This window comes from Lissotriton vulgaris, chromosome 1_1 (genome assembly GCF_964263255.1).
Source record: "Lissotriton vulgaris chromosome 1_1, aLisVul1.2, whole genome shotgun sequence".
Lineage (NCBI taxonomy): Eukaryota > Metazoa > Chordata > Amphibia > Caudata > Salamandridae > Lissotriton > Lissotriton vulgaris.
The window spans coordinates 629,392,120-629,411,610 of record NC_141685.1 but is presented as its reverse complement, the minus strand read 5'-3'; positions in this window follow the sequence as shown (position 1 = coordinate 629,411,610).

Genomic DNA, 19,491 nt, shown 5'->3' with positions numbered 1-19,491 from the left:
TATGCTTAGGAGGTAAGGGCCTAATGTGTTTAGACTTATGAGAGGATTGCAGATGTATATAACCCTTCGTAGATATGACCTAGTGCCAGGTGGCAACATGTATAATATGTGTTTACTATACTAATATGTTATGAGAATACAAAGGCTATTTTTGACATAACCTTGTTTAGAATTCCTATTGTGGTGTGTCTGGGATGTTGTTGCTGTGTGCGTGTGCAAATGCTTTACACATGGCCTCAGGGATAAGCCTGACTGCTCTTGCCAAGCTACCGAGGGGGTGAGCAGGGGTTATCTTTTACCTGTAACTCCCTTGCCCTGACTAGAGTGGTGTCCTCTGCCTGGTTTTGGCGTAAGCCTTATGTAGGAGAGTAGAATCGGCTTCCTATGGTTGCCCCCACTTTTTTGCTGTGTTTCACTGGTTTATTGACATTAGTCTGGCTGTGGCCTTGCTAATCAGGACCACAGCCTAGCTGTTCTTTCTCTAAATTGATTGCATGCACTTTAGGTACATACCAGATTGGTTACTGTGGGTCACCCTTGTGAGCCCCTAGTATATGGTACCTTAGGTACTAAGGGCATAGGTACTCCAGAGGCCTACCAGGGGCTGACGCATGTATTATACCACCCCTGGGAAGCCTTCCAAAATGGCACCACAGGTCCGCACTTGCATCCTGGGTAAGGTGGTGTAAGCACCCCTTGCTAGGAAATAGTATACCTATATCCACCATTTAAAACAGACACATAATAACCTATAAGTCACTCCTATGGCAGGCCTTGACAATCCTGAAGGCAGAGTGCATGGTTTTGTGTTAGAGGGTGCCCTAGCCTGAGCTGAGCCCCTCTGCAGCTTTAGGAATCCTTCCTTAAAGCTGTTCTGTGATATGGCCATACCATATACTCTTAAGTGCATTATAATTCTCGCGGTTCATGCTCACTTTGGTTTGGCTTCATCAAAACATGTTGTGTTTGGTGTCAAACACTTTGGAATACTACCGCCTGCCAGTTCTGGAGCGGGGGTAGCATTCCACCCTTCTAGAGGGAGAAGACATGTACACACTTACTTACCTGGTAAATGTTTAAAAGAGCCTCAGCATCACAAAATGGATGCTGCTGTCACAGACATGAGTCTGACCTCTTGCTGCTAGACAAAACTCAGGCAGGGGAGGCCTGGACAATAGGTTTCCTGTCAAGGTGTTGTAATTTAGCAGCGAGTACGTTAAGCATTAGCAGAAGAAATCTTGTATTTAGAAACTATCTTGTCCATTGTGTGGAATCCATTTTGTATTTCTGGCAGTCATTTTGTTTGCCATGTGCTCTGTCCTACCTTCTGAGGTTCCGTGACGATCGTAAGTGGTGTTTTGGACTCGCACGAATATGGTCGAGTCTGGTATCTATGAACCACAAATGACGAGTTTAGTGGGTGTACGCGTTTTCGCTGTGCTAGCCTAAACCGTTCGTTTGTTTCGTGGATTTCTACATCCGAGCGCACGGGTTCCATCTTAGATGCGGCATCCATTTTGTCTCTTGCCCTCAAGTAGCCAGCGAACGGACGCTGTCCGCTTCGCGACCCTGAGATTCCCAAGACTCTTGCGGAAGACACGTTTCCTTTGTAAGTGTCTTTATGATGAGGGGGATGACACTGTAAGGCAGATGGCCCAGCTCGAGGCACATCTTGCCGTGTCGCTCTATTATCTCAGCCGTGCATCTCATTAGGCACGTCCCTTTGATGCCTGTAGCTCGTGTTTCCCGATACCACCCCTTTTACACCCTTTCCCATCTCCCCACTGTTTCTGTCTTCCTCTGCACCTGTTTCTGTTCCTTCTTCGATCTGTTTACTACCGATTGGAATGTACTAATGGTGGGAAGATGGGTTTTTACAGTTGGGAACCACCAAACGTTTCCGTACTTATGTTCTGGGCCTTGAATACATGAAAGCAACCCCTTATGGTTTTGATGATGGGAACCAAGTTGTAAACCTTTGTGTACCATGTTAACCTATGAGCCAAAACTGTATAAAAGGAGCGACCCACAGTAGCAATTCGAAGCTGGCTCCGTGAACTTACATGATTTGTACTTCTCGTGACTTCTGTGTTCCCTGCAGTAATAAACCTCGAATCTTTGACGCCGAAGGAAGTGTCCCGTGTCTCTGTCATTTGTACGCCGGAACAGGTTACCCACGAAGGTTTTAGGTGTTATCCCTGGCACCGCTGGGTCTTAGCAGAACCCAGTCCTTCACTTCCTGTTAACTGCTCTTGAAATATGCCTAGAGACGGGATATATTTAGCCTCTTCTGCTTCGTACATGCTCAGTTGAGCTTACAGCTGTCCTCAACTTGTAACTGTCAGGATGTGTCCCCCAGAATTAGCTAACTGTCATCCCCTCCCACTTGTTGCCAGCACACTCTCTGTAGGACTTTGTATGTATTTGAAACCAGCATTCTGTACTTGTACCGCCTTCATTTGAGCCCCTGTGTGGGTATAAAAGGACCAAGCTCCTTCGAGTCAGTGTGCTACTTCATGCATTACCGAAGGGTGCTGTGTGAATGTAGTTCCATCTCATGAGGTTTAATAAACTCTGTCTTTTCTATTCCAGTTTCTGTGCCAACTTCTTCCTATTGGTCTGAGGACTCTGTGCAGAGAAGGGCGAATCCCTTGCACTGGTAGGCCTTGCTGAGGCTCACCACCACACAGAGAGGTGCCAGCACCTCCCCAGACAGGCTTTAGTGTATTGGGGCAGGGTGGGTTGCCTTTAGGGAATGCTTTTCAGAAACTGCCGGGGCACACAAGGTGCTCCATGAATTTCCCAGTTCAAACTGGTTGCTGGGGCACTCTGCCCCAGCTCTAGCGTGAAACTGGACAAAGGGGAAGGGGTGTAACTACCCCACCTCAGGTTCTCCCATAGGTGGGACCCTAGAGTTAGTCCAACCCCTAAACTTAGTATAAGTATAGTAACCCAGTCACTAGGGCTTTAGATTTCCATGGACGAAACTCTATAGTTGAAATCTTGGATCTTCAACATTGCATATCAACTGGATGATTGAAGAAATCTCCCTTGGGGTCAAGGAGTGACCTACCTGTTCATACAGGGACCAAAGAAGCATCTTGCTGGTCTGCATTTTTAAGGCTCCCCACAGATCCAGAAGAATCTGTGAACCATGACACAGACTTCCAGACATCTCCGAGGCTGACACGAGCCCCAGCTAAGCTGAGACCTGTAGCTATCACAAGAGATGTGGGACCGGAACTCCTGGACATCCCGCAAGTTTGCAAGTGCACCTACTTCTCGAAGTTTCCCGAAGTTGGTCATTGGGCAATTTCTTGCCCTTTACCCGAGCACCTTCTGCACCGAAGCTGAGAGGCCTATACTCCACGAGTATTCAGTGGGCCCGCTTTCTTCATTGCCGCTTGAGGCTCCTTTGCAATCACTAGTACGTTGGCTAGTGGGTCCCCACAAACAAAAATCTTTTATTCCTTGTCCGGTTTCTTCAGACATGCCCTGACTCCCCTCCAAAGGGTGAGTCCCTCAGACCTTGCTGTTCTGCACCAAAGCCAATCTTGTTATCTTGCGTGGGTTGCTGTTGCCAAGGCTTGTTGAGTACAATCTGCTTACTGACACTGCAGCACTCGACATCCAACAAGGGACAGCTTGAATCCAGCTCCCAGTTGTTGTCTACACCTCCTGGACCTCGTGGCTGAAGAGTCAAGCTTCACCTGCTTCACCTTAAAGCACCTGACATCGGCTGGCATCTTCTTGTCGCCATCCTGGTCACTGGCTAGTGACCCAGATTCTGTCCCATCTGTTTTCAGGTTCTTCTGATCTTCGATCCACCCTTGGATCCATTCAGACACTTTTCCTCTGGTCGCCTGCAGCACTTCTTCGCAGCTCTCCATTGAAATCGACGACGAAACCCTACCCGAAAAGACACCTAGGCTCCCGGCTTCCCTCAGTGAGGTAACACAAGTACTACGGTGCTCCCGTGGGTCTTGACTCGAAGTGTTTAGTTCTAAAGGGGTTTCACCGCAGTCCACTCCTAAGTGTCCTAAAACTTTAAAACTGTAACTTGAATTTCCTCCATAGAAGTCAATGGTGATTCGTGGCTGTGTTTAGACACTGCACTCGTTACCCATGGGTCTCCTGCGTCTCTACCTTGGTTGGCTCCTGGTTGACCTAGTGGTCTACAGGCCCCAGGCCTAACTTCTATCCCTCACGTGATTCTTATACCACTATTTTAGTATATGGCTTGGGTGGCCCCTAGGGCAAAACATATACTGTGCTGTTTACTGTGTGCTATTTAAGTTCTTGTATTGTACTTTGGCCTCTAGCCTCATAAAGAGACTAGAGGGGTGTGTTTTAGAATAAATACATATATTTTATATATACACCTTGTGTGGTGTACTTTCATTTGATTATTCAAGAGATTATATACTGGTGAAACAAGCTGCTTTACATTCCTTCAAGACTTAGCCTGAAGGTTGGTCTCCACAGCTACCACTAGGATAGCTTTCTATAAGGTTGTCTTTAACCTACCATCAATACGGGTTGTTTGGACTGGTGCAAGGTGCCCACTAGAATAGTTGACATCATATGCCAGGCCAACTTCTCACATTGGTGTGCAGCGTGTGGGATTCCAGATTGCATTGTTTTACCAGATAATCTTGAGAATATCATTTAAAGAACACTAAAGGTACCAGAGGTACATATAATCCAAGCTTAGCTTACAGTAAATTCTACTGAACTTAGAGCTGTCGGTGTTAAGGGCTTAGCACAGCCTTGCCACAGCTCAAGAGAGGTTTAGTAGGAAACCAACTAGAGTAGGTAGCACATACACCACACCCCACTAGTTATGACTTCAGGGGCAGGAACTAGTGTGTCCTTGCCAGATGTCAGTAAATTACAGACATCCAAATATGACACATTCCCTTTCTCAGAGTTAAGGGCTCTGTGTACTATGAGAAACCTGAAGACTGGCAAAGGTGCCAACACCCAACGCCTCAGAGATGTATTACTGTTAGATGACCTAAAGACGGCTTCAGAGCCTGTAAGGGTAGGCAGTGGGTTGTGAGTAGCAGATGAGGAAGATCCTAGTGGTCCAATCCCATAGGATTCAGACTCTGATGCTGACCAGGAAGTTGACAATGAACTAGACCTGGAGAACCCAGCTCCTACTGGAGAGGAGGAAGGCCCAAGGGGCCCTCTCTTTATCCCCCCAGGAAGAGTTGGTGGCGGGCCCAGAAGACCAAGATCACCTTCAGTGGAATCTAATCATTCTGGCACATCTATAGGGTCCTCTGCCTCTTATCATAGGAGGGCTACCTCCCAGGAGAAGCGGGAGTATCAGGTGAGAATGGAAGAAGCTCAACTGAGAACAAGGAGGCAAAGAGTAGCCTTAGAAAAGGAAATCTAGCTCTTGAAAGAGCAAGACAAAAAATGGGGCAAGAGCCCCATGGTGGCAGAAACTTCCCTAGTGGTAGGAACAGGTCTTATGACCATAGAAGCCTAAACAATATTGTCCCTCCCTTTCAGATTGTGGATGACATCCACAAATGGATTACCGCACTAGAGAGGGCCTGCAAAGCACAGAAGGTACCCCAGGAGCAGTGGGCAGCAATCACGTGGCTCTACTTTGCAGACAAAGGTAGAGATAATCTCCTCACTGTAAGAGAAGAAGATGCTGATGATTACAAGGTCCTGAAGAGTGCTCTGATAAATGGGTTTGGCTTAACCACTGAACTGTACAGGATACAGTTCAGAGACACCCAGAAGGCACAAACTCAGGACTGGGTTGACTTTGTTGATTGTGCTACTAAGGCTCTGGAGGGCTGGTTGCTGGGCAGCAAAGTGTGTGACTATACAGGATTGTATAATCAGATCATGAGAGAACAAATTCTGTCAGAACCAGCTGTTGCATCAGCACTGGCAGAGTCTGATCTGGCCTCTCCCCAAGAATTGGGAAAGAAGGCAGACAAATGGGTCAGAACCAGGGTAAAGCAGAAGGCACAGAACCAAGGTGGTGACCAAAAGAAGCAAGATCAAAAGGGTGGGAGAAAGGTAAAGACCAGAAGTCTTCACAAGGTCCCCAAAAAGCTTCTAATGATGGGGGTCCCCAATCTAAAAAGAAAGAAGGCCCAAAGAAACCATGGTGCAAAGTTTGTAAAAATAATAGTCACTGGACTAGTGATTGCACCAAAAAGGAGACAGCTCCAGCCTCCGTTGCCCCTAAGGCTACTGTTCCCCCTAGTTCAGCTACAAATGGTGGTTCCCAGCAAAAGGGTATAGTAGGGTTGATCCTGGGATCTGAGATGGACTCTGGCCTAGTCAGAGTGCCAACTCAAGCTGTTTTGATCTTTGATGGAGGCATGGATATGGCCTCCTGTGTGATTCCCGGTAATCTGAGCAAGTACAGGCAGACACCTTTAATTAATGAGAAAAAGGCTGAGGCCTACAGGGACACAGGGGCAAGTGTCACAATGGTGACACCAGGCATTGTGGACCCTGGACAAGTCATACTTGGTGAGACTTACCAAGTGATCAACACCAGCAATGTCAGGACAACCCATGCCATGGCAGTTGTTGATTTCTCCTGGGGAGGGGTAACTGGCCTTAAGAAGGTTGTGATTGGTGAATACCTCCCTGTAGAATGCTTGCTTGGCAATAATTTGGAAACTTCAGCCTGGTCTGAAGTGGAGTTGAGGACCCATGCAGCAATGCTTGTAATTCCTGCACATGTGTATGCTGTGACTAGGTCACCAGTCAGAAAATCTAGCACTGGACAGGCACTGGATTCTGGAATAATGGACCAGTTGCCTACCAAGAAAAGGAGCACTAGGGTTAAGGCAGTGTCTTCCCCCCTGACTCAGAGTGAGGATCAGCCTTCTGAGGAAGCTGATTGGGAGCCTGAAGAAGGAACTGTCCCAGAGGACCTTGAACCTGATCAGGTTGAGTACTTAGGAACAGGGGGCTCCTGCAGGGCAGATCTGAGTCAGGCAAAGTTGAGCCGCCCTTCTCTTGAACCCCTCAGACAACAAGCTACTGCTGAGGCTGCTGGGAATGCTAGTGGCACCCATAAGATTCACTGGGATGATGGACTCCTGTATTCAGAGAGTAGAGACCCCAAGCCTGGTACAGCCAGGACGTTGGTCATACCTTTGGCATTCAGGGGGCTTCCTATTGACACTAGCCCATGATATTCCCTTAGCAGGACACCTGGGCAAGAACAACATTTGGGACAGAAATGTCCCTTACTTTCATGGCCCGCATGTTTGAAGACACCAAGGAGTTTTGTTGCTCCTGTGCAACCTGACAAGCCAGTGGCAAAGCAGGTGTCACTACAAAGGCCCCCCTTATACCACTACCTGTGGTGGGGGTTCCCTATAAATGAGTAGGGATTGACATTGTTGGACCAATGGATCCCCAAACTGCATCTGGGCACCGGTTTATCCTAGTGGTAGTGGATCATGCCACTAGGTTCCCATAGGCAATCCCCCTTAGGACCACTACAGCACCTGTTGTGGCAAGAGCCCTTTTGGGAGTTTTCTCAAGAGTGGGTTTCCCTAAGGAGGTTGTATCGGACAGAGGTACAAACTCTATATCTAGCTACTTGACTGTAATGTGGAAGGAGTGTGGAGTGAACTACAAGTTCACCACACCCTATCACCCACAATGCAATGGTTTAGTTGAAAGGTTCAACAAGACCTTAAAGGGTATAATTAAGGGTTTCCCAGAAAAGCTCAGGCGGAGATGGGATATCCTGCTACCCTGCCTTTTGTTTGTATACAGGGAGGTTCCACAGAAGGGGGTTGGCTGCAGCCTATTTGAACTTCTGTTTGGGCACCCTGTCAGAGGACCACTTTGTCTGGTGAAGGAGGGATGGGAGTTACCTCCCAAACCCCCTAAACAGGATATTGTGGACTATGTACTTGGTCTCTGTTCCCGGATGGTTGAGTACATGAAAAAGGAAACTAAGAACCTTGAGGCTAGCCAGGAATTACAAAAAGTCTGGCATGACCAAAAGATTGTACTGGCTGTTTACCAGCCAGGACAGAAAGTGTGTGTGCTGAAGCCTGTGGCCCCAGCAAGTCTCCAAGACAAGTGGTGTGGGTCCCACACTATTGTTGAACAGAAGGGAGAAGTCACCTATTTGGTAGATCTTGGAACTCCCAGGAGCCCCCATAGGGTGCTTCATGTCAACAGATTGAAACCATATGTTGACAGGGCAGATATGGGCTTGCTCATGGCTACTGATGAAGGACAGGAGGACGAGAGTGACCCTCTCCCAGACCTGATCTCTCAGACCCTGATGATGGATCAGTTGATGGAGTAGCCTTGGCAGACAGCCTCATTGATCAGCAGCGAACTGATTGCAGACAAGTTCTACAACAGTTCAGACATATGTTTTCACTGACTCCAAGTCAGCCTACCTGGCACACTCATGAAGTGGACACTGGGGATAGTCTGCCTATTAAAAATAAGATTCACAGGCAACCTGATCATGTCAGGGAATATATCAGGACAGAAGTCCAGCTATTTCAATGGCCTTCTTTGAAAGGTAGCCCTGATGACTCTCATGCCCGCTGTCTCTACACAATACACTCTCCCCAATATCTCTCATGGTATTCTATCTCCCTCCTAGCTACATTTCCCACCATTTATCTTTTTTTTTGCTGTCGCTCCCCTCTAATTTACTACCCACCCTTATTTTTACCCTATACTACTTTACCCTCCAACTACACTCACCCTCTTTCCCAACTTCCTCATTTCATCTCCACACCCTCCTCAGGTGACCTCTAACCTATCCCCTACAATTCTTAATTCCATTTTTTGCACGTTATTAATGTATGCTTGGCTATATTATTTTTATTGCTGTACTTGTGTATCCCCTACACTTCGCAATATTTTATTTTATTTGCACCTTATTAATATTAATCTATATCTAGCTATGTTATTGTATCGCTATATTTGTTTTCTATTTACCTAAGCGATTCAATTTAGTCCTCATCACTTCTTATTGTATTGCTATATTTGTTTTCAATTTGCCTAAACTATTGAATTTTTTGACACTTTATTAATCTATGATTGACTATACTCTTTTATTGCTTTATTTGTCTTTATACACTGCAATTCATAATTCTCTTATTTGCACCTTATTAATTGATGTTTGGCTATGTTATTGTATTGCTATACTTGTTTTCTATTTGCCTAAACTATTTAATTTAGTCCTCATCACATCTTACTATATTGCTATACTTGTTTTCTATTTTCCTTAACTACTCGTATGATAAGATATATCCTTCCTTATGTAACCTTTATGACGCTAATTATTATTTATTATTTTTGCTTACTGTTCCTCATTTGATGCTCTATTTCTTGATTACCCACTTTATACTATACTAGGTACTTTACTGTTATCCTCACCTCGTAGATTACTGCACTCTCTCCATATTCTCTGAATCATGCCACCCCTCCCTCTCACCCCCCCCACCCCTCGCTCTCCCCCCCCTGGGACCTCAAACTCACCCATCTCTAAATTTGGCCCTTACTCGTGGTCCATCCTCTACCCCTCCCATCTATCCAAACATGGCAAAAAAAACTTTAAGCACAAACTTCTCTGCCTCCACCCAGAAACCCTATTTGCCGACCACCATAACAGCCTAACCTCCTCACTTATCACCAATTTTATCTTCTTCACCAAACGCCTATCCAAATGGAAAAGCCTATTTCTGAGTCACCTCCCTATATCAAATTCGCGCAAAATCCCATACGGCCTGAAACTCGCCACCACGCCATCTCCCTCCTTTCCGAGTGAAATAGATATCTCCATCTTCAAATCCGGAAACATTCTCATTCAAGCATCAGAAAATAACCTCGATATCTTTGAACAACACTTTAGCGCTATCTCCCTATCCCTCACACAATCCTTGAACCCTACCCCCTCACCGCCTCATTCTCACGGCTCACCACCCCCCAACATCTCCCCTGCTCCCTCGTCTCGTCTCCCTGATTCACCCCAAATTTTACCACCTTCTTCTCCCCTCATTCCCCCAACCCTCCTTTCACCCCTTCCCGATTTACCCCACTCCTCTCCTCCCTCCAACCTCATTACCCCCCTCCCCTCGCCCTCTACCACTCAACCCACAGTAACCCCCTTTCCAATACCACACTCCCTGCTACGCACCTCCCTTCCTATAACTTCATCTTCTCCCCTGCTCCCTCTTCTCGTCTCTCTGATTCATGCCAAATTTTACCACCCTCTTCCCTCATTCCCCTCTCACTCCGTTCACCCCTTCAAGATTTACCCTCCTCCTCTCCTCCCCCCAACCTCAGTACCCCCCCTCCCTTCGCCCTCTACCACTCACCCCCCGGTAACCCCCTTTCCAATATCGCACTCTCTGCTACGCACCTCCCTTCCTTTGACTCCAATATCACCCCATCTCCAATCTCTCCTCGTCCCCTCACACCACACTCATACAACCCCCAAACTGCCATAACTACCCCCACACCCTCTCGAACATTACCGCTCTCTCTCACCCCCTTACTATCCTCAATTACACACAATCTTCCATTTACACCAATTCTTACTGTCCCCAAGCCACCTCCTCTCAACTACTCGCCCAATAGCAATACCTCTCTCACATCCACCTCCTATACACTCCCACTCTCCAATAAAGATCCCCATCCTCAACCTAATTCAATCCACTCTTCAACACCCCCTTACAACGAACCTCTCCTTTCATCCCTCATTTAGAACTCTCCTCACTTAGAAAGGCTATCTCTCTCTTAACTAATGCCATCACCTCCACGCACACCTATTCTCCGACTCCCTCACAATACACCATATCCCCACTCATTAACCCCTTTGCTGCTCATGACGAGCTCAGCTCGTCATGTAGCACACTGGTCCTGTGCTTATGACGAGCTGAGCTCGTCATGAACAATGGGGATCATGCAAGTCCAGCACAGGAGGGGAAAACCTCTAGCAGCCAAGGTGTTAACAACAATCTCAATCCTAACCCTTCAACCCTCTTCCCCCCTAACTTGATTACTAACATTGACACTCACCCGCTCACTAACAGCTCCCCCACCAATTCCACACCTGATCAACCTTCCTCAATCATTCCAATCCATAATACCATCACGCCCCACTATCCTCAACTGGATACGTGCCGAACAACCTCAGAACTTACAACTCCCACAAACTTACCCTCCGCTCCCTGCTCACCCCCAGCCACTGAGCCACTTCCTCTTCAATCTACTTCCACTATGCACTCCACCTATGAATCTACTATCCCTGTTCTATTAGGTACAAGCAGATTCCCCCTTCTTACGAAATCCCCTAGACCTCCCCGACATCTGAGACCAATCCCCACTCATAAATCTACTATCCTAGTTCTCCTAGGTACAAACAGACTCCCCCTTCTTACGAAATCCCCTAGACCTCCCCAGCATCTGAGAGCTATCCCCCCTATCCCTCAACACAACAACCTGACCCCTCGCCCCTACATTGCATGTTGATCAACTGCCGATCCGCCTCCCGCCACGCCACTGAGATTTCAGAAACGATCCTCAACGAAAACATCGACATAGCATTCCTAACTGAAACCTGGCTCACCGCCCACTCCACTCCGATCCTCGACTTGCTCATTCCCCCAGGTTACTCAATCATCAAGAAAGATAGAATCAAGCAAACAGGAGGAGGACTTGCACTAAATTTTAAAACTGAACATAACATCACGCTTGTCGAGTCTCAAGACCCTTCATCCTTTGAATATCTTTGCGCAGATCTCTTTATTCATGACATCCCCCACCACTCGGCTACACACCATCTACCACCCCCCTGGAAATTGTATCTCTTTTACTGAAGAGATGTCTGACCTCATTATCCAATCCTCTCTATCACACTCTAATAATATCTTCCTTGGTGACTACAACGTCCACTGGAACAAAATTGATGACCCTGCTATCATCACTTTTAAGAATACCATGGAAATCACCAACATGACCCAACTCTGCCATTCTCCCACTCATAATAAAGGTTCCACCCTAGATGCTATCATAACTAGCAATGATCTAGCCTCCCTCTCTAGTATACTTCCTATCTACTGGTCTGACCATTACCTCGTCCTCTTCTGCGTGAAGAGACCCACGAATCACCCCGCCCCCATCAACACCCTACCTAAGAAATCTACACGCAACCTTCACCTTATCCCTCTTGAAGAATTGGAATCCACAATTAAAACCTGCTTACTTCGCCTCCCTCTCCTTGACAGTACTAATGACCTAACCAACCATTATAATAACTCTATTCTCCAAGCCCTCGACGAAATTGCCCCAATTAAATTCAAACAACAAAAAAACAACCCTCCCAAATCCTGGTTCAACTCTGAACTTAATAATGAAAGACGATCCCTAAGACAATCTGAACGTGTTTGGAGAAATCATCCCACCGATGACAATCTTACCCTCCTCAGAACTGCCAGAGTCCAATACAAAAAACACATCTACAATAAAAAAGCCTCCTTTCTCCGGTCACAACTTGACCATGCCAAAATCCGACCTAGAGAACTCTTTAGCATTGTCAAAAAACAAACCTCCACTGGCCCTCCTAAAATATCTGCCTCTATTGACAAATGCGAAGAAAATGCCAGCTTTTTTAGCAACATAGTCAATAAGATAGAACTATCCTTCTCCTCCCTCCCCCCCTCTCTCCAACCCTCCCACACTCAACACACCCTCCCCAACACCCCTCTATCTCTTTCGTCAACTCTTCTCACTCTCCTCCACCCATCTCTTAACCTTCCCACTCTCCTCGACCCATCTCTTACCCCTCCTGCTCTCACGCATTCAGACCTCTCTCCTAATAGACTCATAACTAAAAATAATGCCTCTTGGAGTGAATTTAGACCAGTTTCAGTGTCATCGATCATTAACATCATGACTAAACTCAAACCTTCCTCCCATTCCAAAGATCCTCTTCCCGCCCATTTGGTCCAAGACCTCAAATCTACCATTGCCCCTATTTGGACCAATATCATCAACTCCTCCCTTGCCACTGGTTGCGTCCCAGCCTCCCTTCAGCTTGGTCAAATCTCTCCCATCCTGAAAAACACCTCTGCCGACCCAAATGACCTCAACAACTTACGCCCTATCTCTAACCTTCCTTTCCTCTCTAAAGCCCTAGAAAAATGTGTCCTACCACAACTTGATAATCATATCCTCGACTTCAATCTCCTTAATGTTTTTCAATCAGGTTTCAGAAAAGGTTGTAGTACAGAAACTGCAATGTTAAATATCATAGATGACATTCATCGCTCCCTTGACAATGGTGAATCCTCTCTATTGATCCTCCTTGACCTCTCGGCGGCATTTGATACTGTCCATCATCCCACCCTTCTAAACACCCTCAAAGATCGATTTGGCTTGGAAGGCACTGTACACAAATGGTTCTGCTCATTCCTTCAAAACAGATCACAGCAAATCAAGCTTAGCCACTTCCTTTCTAATCCTCAACCTGTCTCACTCGGGGTCCCTCAAGGATCCATCCTCTCCCCAACCCTTTTCAACCTTTTCATGGAACCACTCACCCTCGTTCTCAAACAAGCTAAAATGAGTTACCACCTCTACGCCGACGATATCCAATTATAATACAAGATCAAATCCCACAACGACATCCTTCACCTCAACGACACCCTAACTAAAGTACAAGCCTGGTTCCATCTAAACCATCTCAAACTAAACCCCCAAAAAACTGAAATCATTCTTTTCACCCCCAAAAACAATACCCTTCCCATCCAAATCTGGATCAATGATATCAAAGCTCTCAATTGCTCCCTCTCCACCTCTAACTCTGTTAAATCCCTTGGCATCAGCATCGACCAGAATCTCAACCTCATTAATAATGCCGCCAAAAGTGCTCTTTTCACCCTTCTTCACCTCAAAAAAAATCAAACCTTTCATTCCAGCTGATGATTTCAAAATCGTTGTCCAATCGCTAGTCCTCTCCAGGATTGACTATGCTAACGCCACCATTGCTGGCACCCCTAAAACCCATCTTGCACCGATTAAATCTGTCCTCAATCTAGCTGCCCGACTTATCTCTGACTGTAAAAGATTTGACCACATATCGCCCGTCCTCAAAAATATTAATTGGCTCCCAATTGAAGGAAGATCCTCTTACAAGACTGCCTGTATCACCCACAAAGCTCTTCATCAAAACACCCCCGCCTACCTTGCAACCAAACTAAAAAAAGCAGGCTGCACCAGGTCCCTGAGAAGCACCGACTCCCTTTGTGGTATTCAAAAACCTTGGAGTCCTTTAAAAGCAATAAGAGGCTGGCACAGAACTCTGAAATATCAAAGGACAGTTTATTACATGAAGTGAGGCTGCGTCGTCCAAAGGCCATGGCAAATGAATGAGGCAGTCTGAGGAAGTCAGAAGGCTGATGCCTTATATACATTTCAGACTTACACAGTAAGCATACATGAGACGGGGCAGTCTTGGTTCCTGTGAGCACACAAGGAATACCATTTAAGGACATATGGAACCAAGTGGGAGGAGCTAACAGTTTCAGAACGTAGTGAACACATTCCTATGCAAAACTTAATCAGTAACAGATGCAGACTCTCAAACAACAATGCCCCTGCACTATACAAAATTAGAACATTCTAGGTAATGTTAGAGTCCAAAAAGATAATTGGTTTGTATACATCCACACTTTCGGAGTGACTTTAAGAGAATCAATCATTCACATCGAGGTAAAAAAGTTCAATAAAGATGTTCTGTTCTTGGTGTGAAGTGTCTGTTTATTGTTCCTTTAGTTATGCCAACACGTGTTTCATCGCAGGGAACACACTGCGAATCTTCAGGGCCTAATGAAAAACACTGTGAAAATCGAGCTGGATAAACCCGTTTTGTGGCGGTGCTTCTATTTAGATACTTTCTGGGTATTCAGAAATCCATGAAAACGCTGTCTGCGTGATTGATGGATCTATATATCTGTTCGGTAGTAATCTGTACTTTAACCGGGAGGAGTCGACACAATTCTGAGAGTTATTGGAACACGGCACCGGGAACCTCAAGAGGGAGCAACGAACTAACAAGGTGTACCCGCCTTGAGAAAGCAGAGCAATAACTCTCAGCAGGAACAATAAACAGACACTTCACACCAAGAACAGAACATCTTTATTGAACTTTTTTACCTCGATGTGAATGATTGATTCTCTTAAAGTCACTCCGAAAGTGTGGATGTATACAAACCAATTATCTTTTTGGACTCTAACATTACCTAGAATGTTCTAATTTTGTATAGTGCAGGGGCATTGTTGTTTGACTGTTATTGTGTGGATCCTTTGGTCCAACTTTGAGCGGTTTTGTGGGATTACCGCCCGCCCTATTGCCTGTACCATCTACCTTACAATTCTTTCCTCTCGGCGGACACACAGGTAGTGCGCCTGATTACTCTGGTACCTTAATAATCCCCTTGCTGCAAACAGATGCAGACTCTACCAGGCATTTCTGAGCATGCGTGGAAGTGGAGGAGGCTAAATATATCTTGTTACTAGGCAGACTTCAGGCGCAGTTAAAAGGAAGGTAGGACAATACAGATAGTGAGCACATGGCAGCACATGGTAGCCAAGATGGCCTCCAGAAACTAAAATGGCTTCTAAAAAGCGGATAAGATAACTTCTAAATGCAAAATGGCTTCTGCTAACGCTAACCCATTTATGCTAATTTACAACAGACGGCCGTTTTAGCGTTTGCTGAAGACATTCGTATTATTCAGTAGGAACATGGAAAACAGGTGCTCATTAATTTGAACATAATTTCGTCAATTTTCTAATTCATTGCTAGATAACTATTTCCATTCTAAACATTTCAGCAAGGGTATGACCAGGAATACTAAAGAACGGGACATTAGGTCATAAGCATACATACAAACAGTAGGAGGAAATAATGACCACTATTACAGAGAAAATTAGCATTTTCATAACCCTAAGCAATAGCAAATCCTAAAATCTTTCAGAAAACACTATATACTCATATAAAACAGTGTCAATGCAATCCTTCAATGCTCTCAAGTTAGATATAGATACTATTGCACAGAGAATGAACTTTTATTCTACCTAAACTAAACAGAACACTACTCTAGAATATTGCAGGCAAGACAATAAAAATTAATTCCACAACACCCAGTATTTTTAACTTTTAAGGAATCACTTTTATAACCACAACTTATGCCCAGAGTCCAATTCCAAGTCCCTCTGGCGGACTATTATTGTTCATCGAATCTCCTCATCCATTGCAACATGGGCCTCTCATTTCAGGCCTTCCATGGAAATGTATCTCAGCATCCGTTGGAGTGCCCTTTTTGGCAAACACTCATAGTTCAGTCGCTCAAGGCAGTGCACCAGTGTCTCTCATCTGCGGCAGACACTTACAGCAGACACTACAAATGATGTACTCTTCGTGATCAAGGGCACAAAGCATCTCGTGCAGATCCAAGCACTGTCAAGAAAACTCCTTCAGCAAATCAGCAGCACTTTCAAACTCCAACACTCCTTGTTCGGTGTCAGAGGACTCTCAAGCTGCTCGTTCATAGTGCCTCTCGCCAATCTCGAATTCTCCATTTCATTTCTTTTTCGTTGGAGCAAAGGTGAAAAAGAGAACGGTGTGGCCAACTTAGACCAAGGCTCAGGCCAAGACGCAGACGAAAGGACTCAAGGGGTTCAGGCCAAAACTTAGGCCAAGGGCTCAAGGGGCTGTACACTGTCAGAGGTTGCCAGTACATAACAGGTACCTTTTTGCGCTTTTTTTTTTTTTTTTCAATTCAACTTCTGTAGCAAAACCAAAGAGACTCCTTTTCTTCTGTCATGAAACGCTGGCCAATACATCAACAAAGAACGTGTGACTACCATTGATGGCGTTCAGATTCCTTACTGGGTGCTGGGACTATAGACCAAAACTTCCTGCTTTCATCTATGGCTGTCAAGGATAGGAATTCGAATTCATCTTTGTCATTCGTTCTGCAGGTGTCACTCTCCCTTTGACTCTGGAGAATCCTGCAGAACCTATCAATGTAGAAGATATGACACAATTGTTAGTGTCCTTCAATTGTTGTACAAAAACAATTCATTATTTAACAAGGGATTGCAATCAGTTACCCTACAATCTTCAAGAGAGTAGTCATATGCCATGAGACTATCATAATCTAAAATACACTATCATTCTCATAGAAGGCAAAACAATGACTCTAGCCTCTTCAATTGTGCTTCCATATGAGAGCATGTCTTCTATCATCTAAGGGTAGACAATTACATAAACATTTTATCTGAGTGGAAGTCCTTACATATAGGGGCATCATCTAATGGGTAAACATTTTCCTAAATGAGAAAATGTAAGTGTTCCTAAATCCCTCACCTAAAACATTTCAAAAACTAAATCACATAAGAGACGGTCAGGGGCATTCAGACAAAGGCTAATTTATCAAAAATGTGAAAACAGAGAAAAAACAAGAGTACAAACTCCTAATGTTTCCATTATTAGAACACATGTGGTCCATCAAACATTAAAACAGCAGCTAAAAGAACTGAGAACCTAATTAGAATGGGCATTACATTTTTTTCACATTCAAGAATGAACATACAGTGTCTCCTATTGAGATGAGAAACTTTCCTTATTATATTATTAAATCAGTTAACCAGTCTATCACTAAGCTGACAGTCAGACTGGAAAGCATCAAAAATATAGGCCTAAAGAAAAAGTCTAAAGAGAAAGAAACAGTCTAGTCAGGTCATACAAAAGGGAATTATGCATAATGTGGTTGTTCCTATTACATCTCTGCAGTCTGGACACAATGCAACATCTGGGGAGAAGCGCTACACCATACACAGTAATCTCAGTTAATGGTCCAGTTCCTCCTTCAAGGGAAAAATGAAAAATTTAGAAAAATGAAAAAAAAAATATATAGGTCACCTTTTAACAAGAGCCACGAATCTATAATTGCATCCTCAGGTCCAATCAAGGATATGTATATAAATCTAGGCCTGTCTGTTCCTTAAGGGAGAAGAGCAGTATCTGTATTGTGGCTTCTTGTATATCTCTTTTATTTTACTTCAATACTATTATCTCCAAATTTTAACATCCGTTGGTGAGGCGAATGTACTTTCATGATCACAGTATGCAAACATCATATCTGTGAAATTTAGTATGAACAAGAATATTAACCACATGGTGTAGAGCGACACGTACCGTCATACATGTCTCTTCACAACACAGGCAAACTTGTAATAATATCAAAAAGCAGCTAATAAAACAAAACAACATGTCATCACGCTATCATCAAAGATACATGCATATATAGTAAGCACAAAAAGCATAGACAAAGCACAATGGTATTTGTAATCAAGCAGAAACGCGTGCATGCATGCAACCCAAAACCCAGAATCCAGGCCAGCTTAATTTGTCAAAATCAAAAATTACACCAAAATTACGCTTTCATTTTACTCACACCCCGCTTTTTGCCAGGTTATCACCAGTTGCTGGTTATCAAAACTGGCAAATACAACTTACAGTGCCGTTTGTGACCCATAGGATGAGCAAGAACCATTCATAAGGGAAAAAATGTAAAATCATGAAAAAAACACACAAACATTTCATTTCAAAGAATTCATAATAAAACCCATCTCTTTGCAACATACTACTAACACAGCGCATAACAGAGTAAATCTCAACTGTTAACCAACCATCCCTCTTTTAAAACATGCTAACCCACTTTAATATTGACTGTAAAACTTTTCCACAGACACACTGCATCCCTTGCACCAGCCTTTCCATGTGGCCCCTTCAGACCCCCTGCCCTCAAGGCCCTGAGAGCCTGCGGCCCCTCATGGCCCTGGGAGCCTGCGAGCCCCTCATGGTCCCCCCTCTCCCCAAAGCCCCTGAGGGCCTGCTGTTTTCCTTTCTTCAAAGTTGGTCAAGAATGCACTTCTCAAAAACAAAAACCCTCATGTAACCCATCTAATGTGCAAGCTTCAAATTCTGCTAATCAGAGAAGCTTTTCACCAAGCAGTCGTTGCTCCATCTGTTCACTTACTTACTCCTAAACCCCTTCTCACTGACCTTAAGGTCAAATTCTGCCAGGCGTACCGTGCGGTCCTCTCAGGCCCTATATCCTATTTCCTCCCTTAAACTTACAAAGTCAGAAACTCTTCCCCACTCATTCTAAGCTACAAAATCAACCCTGTTAAAAAACACATGTTATATAAATGACTTCTTCAGGGATAAAATGCATTTAGTAAAACATTTACGTGAACAGTTTGCAGAACATAACAACATAGCATACCAGCATTATCTTAAATGTTTGCTACCAGCCTATACAATTGTACTCAGTTATCAGCTCCACAAAGATAAAAGACAAAGTAGGCCCTGCCGAAATTTGAATTATCAATCCTGATATTAAACATAAACCTCTACACCGGGCACAGTAGCTCACTGAGCTA